We start from the raw sequence: 12,691 nt of genomic DNA on the forward strand, positions 1-12,691 counted from the left end.
ACACCAAAAAAGGGAACAGGAAAGGTCAGCTTAGGCTCCAGGAGGGATCCAAACAAGTAGCGTGACAAAAGCAGACAGGCCGGTCTGGGCTCAGCTCGGCTGGGTCTTTCCATACCTTGTTCAGCCAAGAACCCAGGGAGCAAGCCTGGGGAGGGATTACCCCACTGCTCAGATGGGGAGGTCGAGGCTCTGAGAAATGTAACTCACCCAAGGTCACCCAGAGAAGTGGGGCAAAGCCAGAATATGAACCTGAGCTCTCTCAGGCCAGCCTCCTCCCTCCTCCCTCCTCCCCCCCTCCCCCACCCCTTCTGGTAGCTCAGCTCAGAGTCAGGCCCATCCCACACACAGTAATGTGAGGGTGAGGCCACTGGTTGGGGGGACATTCAATCCCCCCATGGCCCCTACTGTCCGGAAAATAGTGAAAGGGGGGCTGCAGGGTCCAGTTGGCCCAAGTTCAAATCCAGCCTCTGCCACGCTGTCTGTATAAACGTGGGCAAGTCAGTATCCTCATTTACGAGATGAAGAAATGAACACTTCCCTTAGAAGGTGGTGGGGAGGAAGGATTGACATCACGTGTGCATGGCGGCTAGCACGTGCAGCCCATGGCCAGTGTTACACTCCTCCTCCTGTCATGGAAGGAGTTTGTAAGGTTTAATTCCAATATCATAGCAGAAATGCTGTGATCTGCTGAGCCCAGTGCTGCAAGATGGAGCCTGCGGGACTCTTCCAAGTAAACACCGAGAAACAGAATGGGGGTGGGACTTTGGTGAGAAATTAACCTGCGGTACAGACGCCGGGTTCCTCGCTTTCTGGGAGGGAGTCAGGCCCAATTCCAGCGTTGTCCCCCGCTGCTGGGCGGAAGTCCAGACGCTGCAGAATCTGTTTCCACCCTTTCCCTGGGGACTGAGGACCAGAGCAGGACTTTCATCCCCTGAGCCTGGACTCAGTAGGAGCAAGGAGGCTGCAGACAGGGGGGCATTGTCCATCCTGGCCGGGCCAGATCCCACCGGGGCCAACCCATCTGGGGCACAGGGTCTCCATGGACCAGCCCAGCCGTGTGTGTGTATTGACAGGGGGGGTGTTTGTCACAGTTGCCACTGGAGACCCAGATTCTACCACTGGATACTCTGTCCAGTGTCCCGATGGTGACCCCAGAGCATCTCCGACCAGCAGGCTTGGGTGGGGCCCCCAGGACAAAAACGCCTTTCGCTGCTGCCAGCTGGATGGGCAGAGTGCGTCAGCTCATCGGCCAGCCAGTGGGACCCGGAAGCCCGCCTTGTTGCCCCCTCCCCCACACTCCAACACCACTCACGTCTTGTTTTTGTCATGACATGATATGACAGAGGGTGCTTGTCAATTGTGCAGCTGAAGTCTCTCTAGACCCCGGCCCCTGCCGTCCAGCCGCACAGCCGCTGTCCTGGTCAGCACCTCCATGGCACCCCCTCCCTGCTGGGGTCTCACAATCTGTCCTGCCCCCCCCGCAGCCAGGGGGAGCTTTCAGCAATGCAGTTCAACCACATCAGTCCCTGGTGTCAAGTCCAGTGAAGATCTGCAAAACATACACCTGACAAAGAACTCATTTCCAAAATATGTAAAGAACTCCTACAAATCAATAAGAAAAAGAGAGGCAGCAAGTAAAAAGGAGCAAGAGACTTTGAGTGGGCCCTTCACAACAGACGTTCTGCAAGTGGCCTCTAAGTCCACGAAAACATTATTAGTTGTCAGGGCAATGCAAAATAAAACCACAACAAGGTATCACTACATACCCACCAAAACTGCTAAAAGGAAAGGTAATGAAAATATCAAGTGTTGGCAAGGATGCAAAACAACTGGGACTCCCAGAACACTGGTGCAAAAGGGAGCGTATCTGGTGCAAGCACTTGGGAAAATGGTTTGGCATTGTCTCCCCTGGACCCAGGAATCCCACCCCTGGGTTTATGTCCAACAGAAATGCATGCATACGGCCATTGAAAGACATGGACAAGATCATTTGTTGCAGCTTTATTCACAGTGGCCAAAGCCCAGAAATAACCCAGATATCCATCAACAGTGGAATGGATGAAGGATGAGCACACAGCCACCTGGACACATCCCACGCAGTGTTGAGAGGCAGAAGCTGGACACAAAGGAGTCCACACCGTGGGATTCCATTTATGTGAATCTCAGAAACAAAATTGCACAAGTCAGGATGGTGGTTATCTTCGTGGGGAAAGGAGGCAGAGTGCCTGGGGAGGGGGGCACAAGGAGGATTTCTTGGATGCTGATAATATCCTGTTTCTTGATCTAAGCCCTGGTTACACTGGTGTGTTTAGCTTGTGAAGATTCATCCAGCTGGACACTGAATGATACAGGCATTTTTCTTTACATATTTTACTCCTCAATAAGAAGTTAAAAAAAAAATCCTCCACCTACACTGCCCAAAGTCCTCCATGGCTCCCAGCAATTTATTGTCCATCTCCTGGACATGCCATGCAGTTCTCTCTGCCTGGAACTCCCTTGTCCAGTTGGAAAACACTCTGTTCTGGGGTCACCACCACCACCACCAGGAAGCCCTCCCTCCTGGCCCCAGACAGAGGCGGTTTCTCTGTCCTCAAAGAGCCATAGGCACCTTCATTTCAGCCCTTATTCCTCTGACGGTCAGGCCACAGCATTTACTGAACACTTGTTATGTGCCAGGCACATACACTTGTGGGTAAACAGTCGTAAGTAATAGGTTACACTTCAAAAAAATTAAATAATTGCAGAAATAGACACTGACAAATTGCAATGAATGCCCCGAAGGGAAGTCCAGGAAGTCAGTGAAGAATAATGCTGAGGGGGGGGGGGGGCTGGTTTACGAGGGGCTGAGCACAGAGACCCAGAGAACAAATAGGAGCCAGGCCAGGAGACGGCAGGGAGGGGGAGGGGTGGCGGGGGCGCATCTACATCAGTGATTTTTCATCTCAATCCCCAGGAGCAAAGCACAGGGCCGGGCCCATTAGATGTCTGGGAGATTTTAGGGATGAATGAGTGACTGACCGAACGTTAAGAGGCCGAAAGAGACAGGTGGGGAGATCAGAGGCAGAGGTATAGGGGCGTCAAGGACACTGGGTGCCCCTTCACAAATGTGCACCTCCAGCTGACTGGAAATGAGGTTTGGGGCTCCTGGAAGCACAGACCCCATCACCTCCAGCAGCGAGTGTGCAGAGGCCTGGGCCAATCATTCCTTCCTTGGTTCGTTTTCACAGTTGGTAAATATTAATTGAGTATGAACTGCATGCCAGGTCCATAGTAGGGGCCCTTCCCTTCGTCCCTCATTCATTTCCAATTCCCAGTGACTATTTCAACTTCCAGGATCTCTGGACATTTAAGTCTCTCCCTGCTTCTGGATGTTTCCCCGCCCCATACCCCCAGTCCCCGTCCACCGGACCAGGCAGGACTCTCCCGTGATCACGGGGGAAATCCAGGGAAACTTGGGTTATACTGTCTGGCTGTTTGCAAGCCCGAACATGATTTAGAGGGCGGTTGTTCTCTTCGCCAAAATACTGTCTGCTTTATCAGAGAATTCCCAATGCTATTTTCGTCTTCCCAGCAGGATTTCCCAGACACCGCTGGTGGGGGCATGAGCAGGTATTGCTCTCGCGGGACCAATAAGCCAGGCCTGGAGCAATTATGACAGTGGGTGCCCGAGAGCCAGCCACCCCCCGCCTTGGCGTAAACCTTGGAGACGTTACACCCGGGTCTCCAGGGAGCATGGCCGAGAAGTTTCCGGCAACACTGCTAACAGCAGCTATGAAGTGGAGACAACCAGGCGTCCCTCACGAGGGAAATGCGTAAGGAATGTGAGGGATGCATGTGGAAGGGAGAAGACGTAGCCCATCTGTAAAACAACATGGGTCAAACCAAAAGACCTGGTCTTGAGTAAAAAAAGGAAAATAAAATGGGATGTCAGACGTGATCCCATTTGTGTAAACTTAAAAGGGATACACACACTCCCCAAAAGCTGCATGCTTGTTGAGGGTATATATTTAAGAGCATATCGTGAGTACATTCGAAGAGCAGTCTTTGGAGGGAGGAGATTAGGGGTAGGTTCAGGAATGAGGGGAGATGCACACACAGACTTTATATAAAATAAGAGAGGGCCTTGCATGGACAGTGAAAGCATATGAAGAACAAAAGATTTTAGTTAACGGAACAATCTCCACTTGAAATAAAAAGTAAAATTTAAATTTAAATTGGACTGCTTCTGAGAAGTAGTAGATGTACTTTTTATTATTCTTCCCACTAAGCGCAAATAAAACCTTAATCATGGTATATAAAACAAGCCCGAGGAGGCTCTGAAGGGAGGGGAGAAGGCAGATTAGCTAGGGATCGCAGGACCCAAGAAACAACACAGCAATGAGTTTCTTGGTTGTTGGAATTTTTTTTTTTTATTTGCCTCGTATATCTCAGACTCGAAGCTGAAGAAGCCAGCAATCTGGAAATGCCAAGAGGTTTGGCTATCACCCCCCCCCCCCAAAAAAAACAACAAAAGTCTACTCTATCAGCCAAAGAACCAGAAAAGAGGCAGCTAGCAAGACAGAAAAATTTTAGACAATAATTGGTATACTCCAGCCAAACCCTTCAGAAAAATCTGTGGCCCCATCCGTGCCAGCAAGACCACGTGGGAAACCTAGACATCCCCCTTCGGCAGTGTATAAGGTGCTCCAATCTCCCTGCCAGGGTGCTATCAGGGAAGGCCAAATAGTGGGCTGAGACTTGCCTCTCCACCTTCGCAGCAATAAGGAGCCTCACCAACTCTGGCATCAACAGAGGTCAAGTGGGGAATTCGGATTTCTAACCCGATTTGGCAGTAATGAGGCACTTCACTCACTTCCCCACTTCAGAAGCATCCCAGGCGACTAGCTAAAGCAGAAGGCTGCACAAGATTCAGAGTCTCATCCCATAATGCCCAAAATATCCAGGCCTCACTAGAAAATCACTCATCATGCCAAAAGCCAGGAAGATCTCAAGCCCAATGAGCAAAGATGCCCACACCAAGATAAGAGAAGTGTTATGAACACATCTGAAACAGATGAAAACAAAAGTCTCAGCCAAGAAACAAAAGATATAAACATTTAAAATACCATTTATCGGGCGCCTGGGTGGCTCAGTCGGTGAAGCGTCTGCCTTCCGCTCAGGTCATGATCCCTGGGTCCTGGGATCGAGCCCCACATCGGGCTCCCTGCTTGGCGGGAAGCCTGCTTCTCCCTCTCCCACTCCCCCTGCTTGTGTTCCCTCTCTCGCTGTGTCTCTCTCTGTCAAATAAATAAAATCTTAAAAATAAATAAATAAAATAAAATACCATTTATAGTTGCTCAAAAAAAATAAAATAAAATGCTTAGGTGTAAATCTAACAAAACACGTACACAGGACTTGCATGCTGAAAACTCACGGAAAGCTGATGAAAGAAATCAACAAAGACAAAGAAATGGAAAGACATACTATGTTCGTGAAGATGACTCAAAATGGTGAAGATGTCAGTTCTCCCCAAATTGGCATATGGACTTAATACAATTCCTGTGAAAAACTCCAGCAAAATGTTTTGTGGATATAGATAGACAACATTATTCTAAAACTGATATGGAAGAGAGGTACTTTCCATTCCAGTGGGGGTTGGAGGAGGGGAGGGAGGAAGGGGGGAAGGTGGCTGGGGAAGGGGGTGGTGAGGCATCCGGCAGAGTTGGGGTCCCCGGGCCCTGAGCTCAGTCCAGAGGAAGCGAGACTGCCCTCAACAGGGCAGTCGGCGGGGACAGATGGGACCATCTGCCTGACCGCAGGTGCCCCCGGATGAGGCCGCTCCACGCGCCCAAACCGACCTTATAATCAATGGATAAAGTGGGGAAGATGTGGGATCACTTCAAATACAGGTGTCAGAATCTCTTCGTTCATGAGGGAGGGAGCCGTGGTGAAGATGTGGACATGAACTCCAACAGATGTTTGTGAAAGAGAGAAACATCAGTATAGGAGACTCAGCTCCTTAGCAACAAAGCAGTCCCTTAAGAGAAAACATTGCCTTGCAACTGAGAATAAGCCCTTCCAAGAATTCTTCTAGGAGAAACCAAAACTGTGCCACTAAAATTCCTCTGGTTGTTGAAATAAGCAGTGACAAGGATAATGATTCTTGTGTCACCTTAGGAGCGAGATTTGCAAGAAGAGAGTCCTACTCTGGGCATGCTCCGTGGGGTGGGAAGAAAAAACATTCCTGTTCTACAAAGACACAGAGTGCATTGGATACTGATAAAAAGTTTGGTAGAACTTCAAAGGAGAGAGAGGGTAAGGCGTAAGCTCCGTCCTCGATATGGACTGGTGTCCGCAGAACTGTCGGAAGCCGCCCTCTGAGACAGAGGTTGCCGGACGCTGTGGGCTTGTGTTTTCCCATGAGAGCTTATAGCAAGCAGTCAAAACCCCTCTTTTCTAATAAAAGAAAAATACACCTTTCTGAATTAAGGCTTGAGAAATGCCCATTTCCTTTGGGGCTGAGATTTAGCCCCAAAATGGCATTTGATTAAACAGCATACAGCCCCTTGTGAGCCCACACTCAAACTTTTTTTGATACATTTGATCCATCGTTGGTTTCTACAGAAGATGAAGAAGATAGGCTTCGAGAGAGAAGGTGGCTTAGTATTGAAGAGGGGGTTGAAGGTCAAGGTCCCAGGGTCCTGGGATCGAGCCCCGCATCGGGCTCCCTGCTCAGCGGGAAGCCTGCTTCTCCCTCTCCCACTCCCCCTGCTTGTGTTCCCTCTCTCTCTGTGTCTCTCTCTGTCAAATAAATAAATAAAATATTAAAGAAAAAAAAAAGAGGGGGTTGACCCTCCTCCCAATGCACAAATACACACATTTGAGGCCACCTCACAGGTTAATCCATTATGTAAATTGGGACCAAAGTCAGCTCCTGGAATGACTGAAGTAAGTGGGGACAATCCTGCAATTCCACAAGCTAATTGTGACTCAGAAGAGGACAACCACCCTGTGTCTGTAGTCACGTAGGCAGAAGGGACGTCAGGTGTCTGGAGACAGCCATGTCCACATTCGCAGACAGGGAGCTTGGAAAGTCCCCATGCAAATTGATTACATGCACTGCCGCGTGCCGACTTGCTTCAGATCACAGGGAATCCCTGCTACTAGGGAGAGAGGGACCGTTACAAAGCAGAAGCCCTCCTCGAAGGGAAAGCGAAAGGCTCATTCCTGCTCAGGGACTCTGCGCAAAAGGACAACCTCTTCTCGGTGAGCTTCCGTGGCAACACAGACCCCTGCATGCCCAAACTGAACAGTGGAATCACAAGTTTAGTTTTGACGCCCATGACCCGTGTGTATTTCACTCCTCCACTGTAACAGGACTTTTAGAACATTATAAAGATCCTAGTTCTTGCATGTTTTTTGAACCACTGCTTACTAGATCACTCAACAGGACTTTCCCTTTCAGCCTGCGATATATCTGGCAGGCAGTAATCTGTAGATGACTACCTGTGATGGAATTGATGGGCTCCCTTTACCATCAATGTTGCAGGATTTTTTGAAAGAGTGTCATTATACGCCAAAAGCTAGAGTTCGCTGGTTAGAACGAGAACCAGTCAAGGCAAAGGAAACTCTCCTGTCCCCAAAGGGCTTTAACTAGATCGGCTTTTACGTGCATCAGATGGTACACCCAGATAGTAAGCACACATATCGGTGTCAGTTTTTTTTCAGTACAGTGTATAGGCTTAGTGTTAGTATCTGTCAGATGTGATCTGCTCTTACTTACTCAGATAAATGTGGTGCCTATTGAGACAACAGAAGACAGACCTACAGATGTTCAAGAAGGCTACAAAAACATTTTGTCGATTGAGCGAACTGTTCAGTTTTTAATGACTGTTGTGATTGAGTGAAACAACTCTGGGGCATTTGCTATGAATAATTCTATTTCTTTCTCTTTTTTAAAGATTTTATTTATTTATTTAAGAGAGAGCACAAGCAGGGGAGAGGGGCAGAGGGAGAGGGAGAAGCAGACTCCCCGCTGAGGAGGGAGTCTGATGTGGGACTTGATCCTAGGACCCTGGGATCATGACCTGAGCTGAAGGCAGACACTTAACCGACTGAGCCACCCAGGTGCCCCCAAAGAATTCTACTTCTTACTAAAGAAAAAATTATTAATATTGGATGAGTATTTTTACAGCGTGTTTAATGTTTGAAATTGTTATTTTTTCAAAGAATTTTTTATAACCTTCCAAAAGTGCGTTGTTTGTAGTTACTATAGATCAAGCTTTGGAAGTCCAAAAGATAAAGACTGCTTTCCTTTGATAAAAAAAGAAAAATGCAATTTCCTGGCCACAAGGGCATAGTGCAGTTCAGTGAAGTGGTGATAGAGTTTAGAGTCAGTCTCCTGTCTCTTCTGCAAAAGGTACTGTTAAGTAAACCAGGTTTTCTAAATAGTTGCTCTTAAAACTTCAGGCTTAGGGCGCCTGGGTGGCTCAGTTGGTTAAGCGACTGCCTTCGGCTCAGGTCACGATCCCAGGGTCCCAGGATCGAAGTCCGCATAGGGCTCCCTGCTCAGCGGGGAGTCTGCCTCTCCCTCTGACCCTCCCCCTTCTCATGTGCTCTCTCTCTCTCTCAAATAAATAAATAAAATCTTAAAAAAAAAAAAACCTTCAGGCTTATAAAGTTGGTAGCAGAATTTTATTCTAAGGCCTTAGGTATTAATTTTTTTTTTTTTTTGAATGAGTGCTTTAACTTAAAACACATTGGGAAGAGCTGCAATGTAGTCTGTGTGTGTGTGTGTGTGTGTGTGTGATTTTTTTTAAGTTAGTATGTGCAGTCTACTTGTTGATTAAATTTGGATCTTTTCCTGTGCCCAGGATGCATGTGTGTGTGTGTGTGTGTGTGTGTGAGTTTTTTTAAGTTAGTATGTGCAGTCTACTCGTTGATTAAATTTGGATCTTTTCCTGTGCCCAGGATGCATTTGTGAACCATGAAGAAAGTGAGACTAGAAGATGCCCAAACAAATCAAATGGTAACAGCAGTGGTTGCCAATGTTGAGATTATTGTTAAACTGCAATGAACAGTTTGGATGGCAGTATTTAGCTCTTTGCTGTAAACTCTCATAACTGAATTGCTTAAGTACAGTTTCTAGAATTTCAGTGCAGTTAATTTCTTTTTTTTTTTTTTTTAAAGATTTTATTTATTTATTTGACAGAGAGAGATAGCGAGAGAGGGAACACAAGCAGGGGGAGTGGGAGAGGGAGAAGCAGGCGTCCCGCCGAGCAGGGAGCCCGATGCGGGGCTCGATCCCAGGACCCTGGGATCATGACCTGAGCCGAAGGCAGACGCTTAACGACTGAGCCACCCAGGCACCCCCAGTGCAGTTAATTTCTAATGGAAAATCTGAAACCCTAATTGCAGACTTAAAAGATACTGTACAACCATTGTGTCTATAAATAACTTTACTTAGCACCTTTTGGTCACTTATGCAATACTACTTGAGTGATCTATTTTGGAAATAATGCCAAGTTCTAGTGTTTGCTTCTGAGTATTGAACTGAATTTACAGTTCTGTCCCAGACCTTTTGCACTCACCGAATCCATTCTTGTGCCTTTTTGTTAATGTGCTCTGGACCACTGGCGAGTACTCCTTGGTTTCCTTGCCTGCTGCTACAGAAAGTTCTTTTACATCCTGATGGCTACTGCCAAGGCTACAAAAAAGAAAAGCTATATTTGTATGCAACATTAACCCTTTGACTGCTAATGTACATTTCTGCTTGCTGTGTCTTGTCCTGGCTGCTTTTTTGTGCTAATAAAGTATGTTTGGTATAAAAAATAAAATAAAATAAAACTGATATGGAAAAGCAAAGGAACCAGAATCACTGAAACAATTTTGAAAAAGAACAAGAGGAACCAGTCCACGTTTATCAAAAACCCGATATATAAAGCAGGTAAGACTTCTTACATACCTACAGTAAGCAAGACTATGTAATATTGGCAAAGCAAGTGACACAGAGATCAATGGAACGAATTAGAGCACCCGGAAACAGACCTCACAAATATTTGCATTACAAAGCAGACTTTTAAGCAAATGTGTGGGAGCAATTAAACATCCAGAGGTTAAAAAACAAAACAAAACAAAAAAGAACAGAAACAAAGACACCTCGACCTAAGTCACACCTTACACAAAAATTAATTCAAAATGGACCAGAGGCTTAAATGTGAACCGTAAGACTAGAAAACTTTTAGAAAAAAACGCAGGAGACACACTTGGGGATCTAGGGCTAAGCAACCAAGGCTCATACTGAGCACCAAAAGCATGAGCTATAAAAGGAAAGATTGATGAATTGGACTTCATCAAAATGTAAAACTCTTCCTTCGTGAAAGAGTCTCTTTTTTTAAAAAGATTTATTTATTTATTGGGCTGGGGCAGAGGGAGAGGGAGAGAGAATCTCAAGCGGAGCCCCCCTGAGCGCAGAGCCCAATCCTGGGTTCAATCTCACAGCTCTGAGAGCATAATCTGGAGTCGAAATCAAGAGTGGGATGCTTAACCCCCTGAGCTACCCAGGAGCTCCCATGGAATAGTCTCTTAAAAAGCTGAAGAGCAGAAAGCTCTTGATTTTGGGTTGGGTCATGATCTCGGGGTCGTGAGATTGAGTCCTGTGATGGCCCGCACTCAGAGGGCAGTCTGCTTGCGATTCTGTTCCTCTGCCCCTCCCCCCTGCACTTGCTCACACTCTCTCCCTCTCAAATAAATAAATTAATTAAAAAAAAAAAAAGCTGAAGAGAAACTACAGACTGGGAGGAAATACTTGCAAACCACTTCTCTGACCAAGGACCAGTGTCTAGAACCTGTGAAGAACGCTCAAAATTCAACAGCAAAAAGGAAAAAAAAAGAAAAAATCCAGTTGGAAATTGGGCAAAACACATGAAGAGACATTTCACCAAAGAGGATATGCAGATGGCAGATAAGCGCATGCAAATATGTTCAACATCATGAACCAGGAGTGAAATGCAAATTAAACCCCAATGAGCTATCACTGTACACTGATCAGAATGGCTAAAATTAAAAAATGGTAACAAGACCAAATGTTGGTGAGGATGCAGAGAAACCGGGTCACTCACACACTGCTGGTGGGAACATGAAAAGGTACAGCCACTCTGGAAAACGTTTGGCAGTTTCTTTAAAAATTAAATATGCAGGGGCGCCTGGGTGGCTCAGTCGGTTAAGCGTCTGCCTTCGGCTCCAGTCATGATCCCCGGGTCCTGGGATCGAGCCCCGCATCGGGCTCCCTGCTCAGTGGGAAGCCTGCCTCTCCCTCTCCCGCTCCCCCTGCTTGGGTTCCCTCTCTCGCTGTGTCTCTCTCTGTCAAATAAATAAATAAAATCTTAAAAAAAAAAAGACATTATTAGCCAGCATCACCTCCCTCTTCCCCTCCCCGAGCCCCCACTGCCTGAGAGCTTGTGGCTGATGCCCAGTTTCAGGGGACCGAGCTGCCATCCAAAGTGCAGCTGTGACTGGGGGGCCAGGACCCCAGCACCACAGCCGTCACCTCCGAGGGAACTTAGAGAGGGGAACCGGAGCCAGATGCTCACAAGCAGGCAACGGGAAATGTGGATACCAGAAAATATAAACTGCTCAGCTAGACATAAACCCTGGCAGACCTCCAGGGTGGACTAGGACGGAGATGGTGTGCGAGGACAAAGGAGGGATACCTAAATCGCAGGAACCAGCGCGGGTTCTCGGAGGAAGAGTCATGGTGGCTGGCCAAATGTTTGGGATTGTACAGGCCAGCTGGCTGGGGACTCCCAGGAAAAGCCAGGGACCCTACATGTGGAAAGAGCACACAGTGAGTGCCCCTCTCAGACATCCTCGTGCTGAGACAGAGAAGTGGGGCTGGGGGTGTGGCCCCTGGTGGAGTAAGCGAGTGGGTTTGTAGACGGTAGCGATGAGCAGCGTGTGCTGGTCCACGCGGGACCACAAGCATGCTTCTGTTATTGATGATTGCTGGAAAATGCCTGGGTCTACAAGATGCTTTGTTTTTGTTTTTTTAGCAGTCTGTCTCTGTCCCTTCTGTCTCTGTGCCCCTGCCTGCCCACTGCCCCCCGCTCCCAACTACTTACAGAATTCTCCTTTCCCAAACCTTTCCTAGGGCTAGGAAGGACCTCAAAGGATTGTCTGGTGCTGCCTTGAGACCCCAAAGGTGAGATGGCATACCCCTGTTCTACAGTCCAGGGTGCTGTCCCTTAGAGATGGGACCCGCTCGCCCTATCACGCAGGAGGCCAGGATCAGAACTCAGGCATCAGCTCTCTGCCTGGCTTCACTTGGTCAGGGTTGGGAAAAAGGAAAGCCCCCACTGCACCTGGAGAAATGATGGCCAGAGTCCCCTGCCCCAGAGCCGCTCTCTGTCCCCACAGCCATGCCGTGGCTCAGTCACGTTCAGCCAGCAGTGCACGGCGAGAGCCCACGATCTGCCAGACACAGCCGCAGACTCTGAGAAGGCGGCAATGACCAGAACAGACACGGACGTCCTTGCCCCCTGGGGCTCACATTCACACCTGCACCTCTGGTCCCACCACCCATCCTCCATCCTCCATCCGAGGCCATCTGAGACTCCTGGAGACACACAGGGGGCACTGTCACCTGTGGGCCTGTGGGCTTGGACCTCCTATTTGTGTAACACCTACACTGCCTTTTGAGGTTATTTCCAAATAA

The 12,691-nt window shown here is 47.9% G+C and overlaps 1 long non-coding RNA gene and 1 pseudogene across 2 annotated transcripts; both read left to right on the plus strand.

Moving 5' to 3' along the window:
• Positions 1-5,728: 5,728 nt before the first annotated feature.
• On the plus strand, positions 5,729-7,646 carry LOC145715859 (suppressor of cytokine signaling 5-like; annotated as a pseudogene).
• Positions 7,647-11,019: 3,373 nt separating this feature from the next.
• LOC102736215 (uncharacterized) lies at positions 11,020-12,691 on the plus strand. 2 transcript variants are annotated; one of them, XR_014145937.1, is made up of 3 exons: positions 11,020-11,124; positions 12,128-12,178; positions 12,394-12,691. It is a non-coding gene; the product is annotated as an uncharacterized LOC102736215 (long non-coding RNA). The 2 variants fall into 2 exon arrangements; XR_014145936.1 differs by lacking the exon at positions 11,020-11,124 and adding an exon at positions 11,373-11,824.

This window comes from Leptonychotes weddellii, chromosome 5, assembly GCF_054177405.1.
Source record: "Leptonychotes weddellii isolate Sample4059 chromosome 5, ASM5417740v2, whole genome shotgun sequence".
Taxonomy (NCBI): domain Eukaryota; kingdom Metazoa; phylum Chordata; class Mammalia; order Carnivora; family Phocidae; genus Leptonychotes; species Leptonychotes weddellii.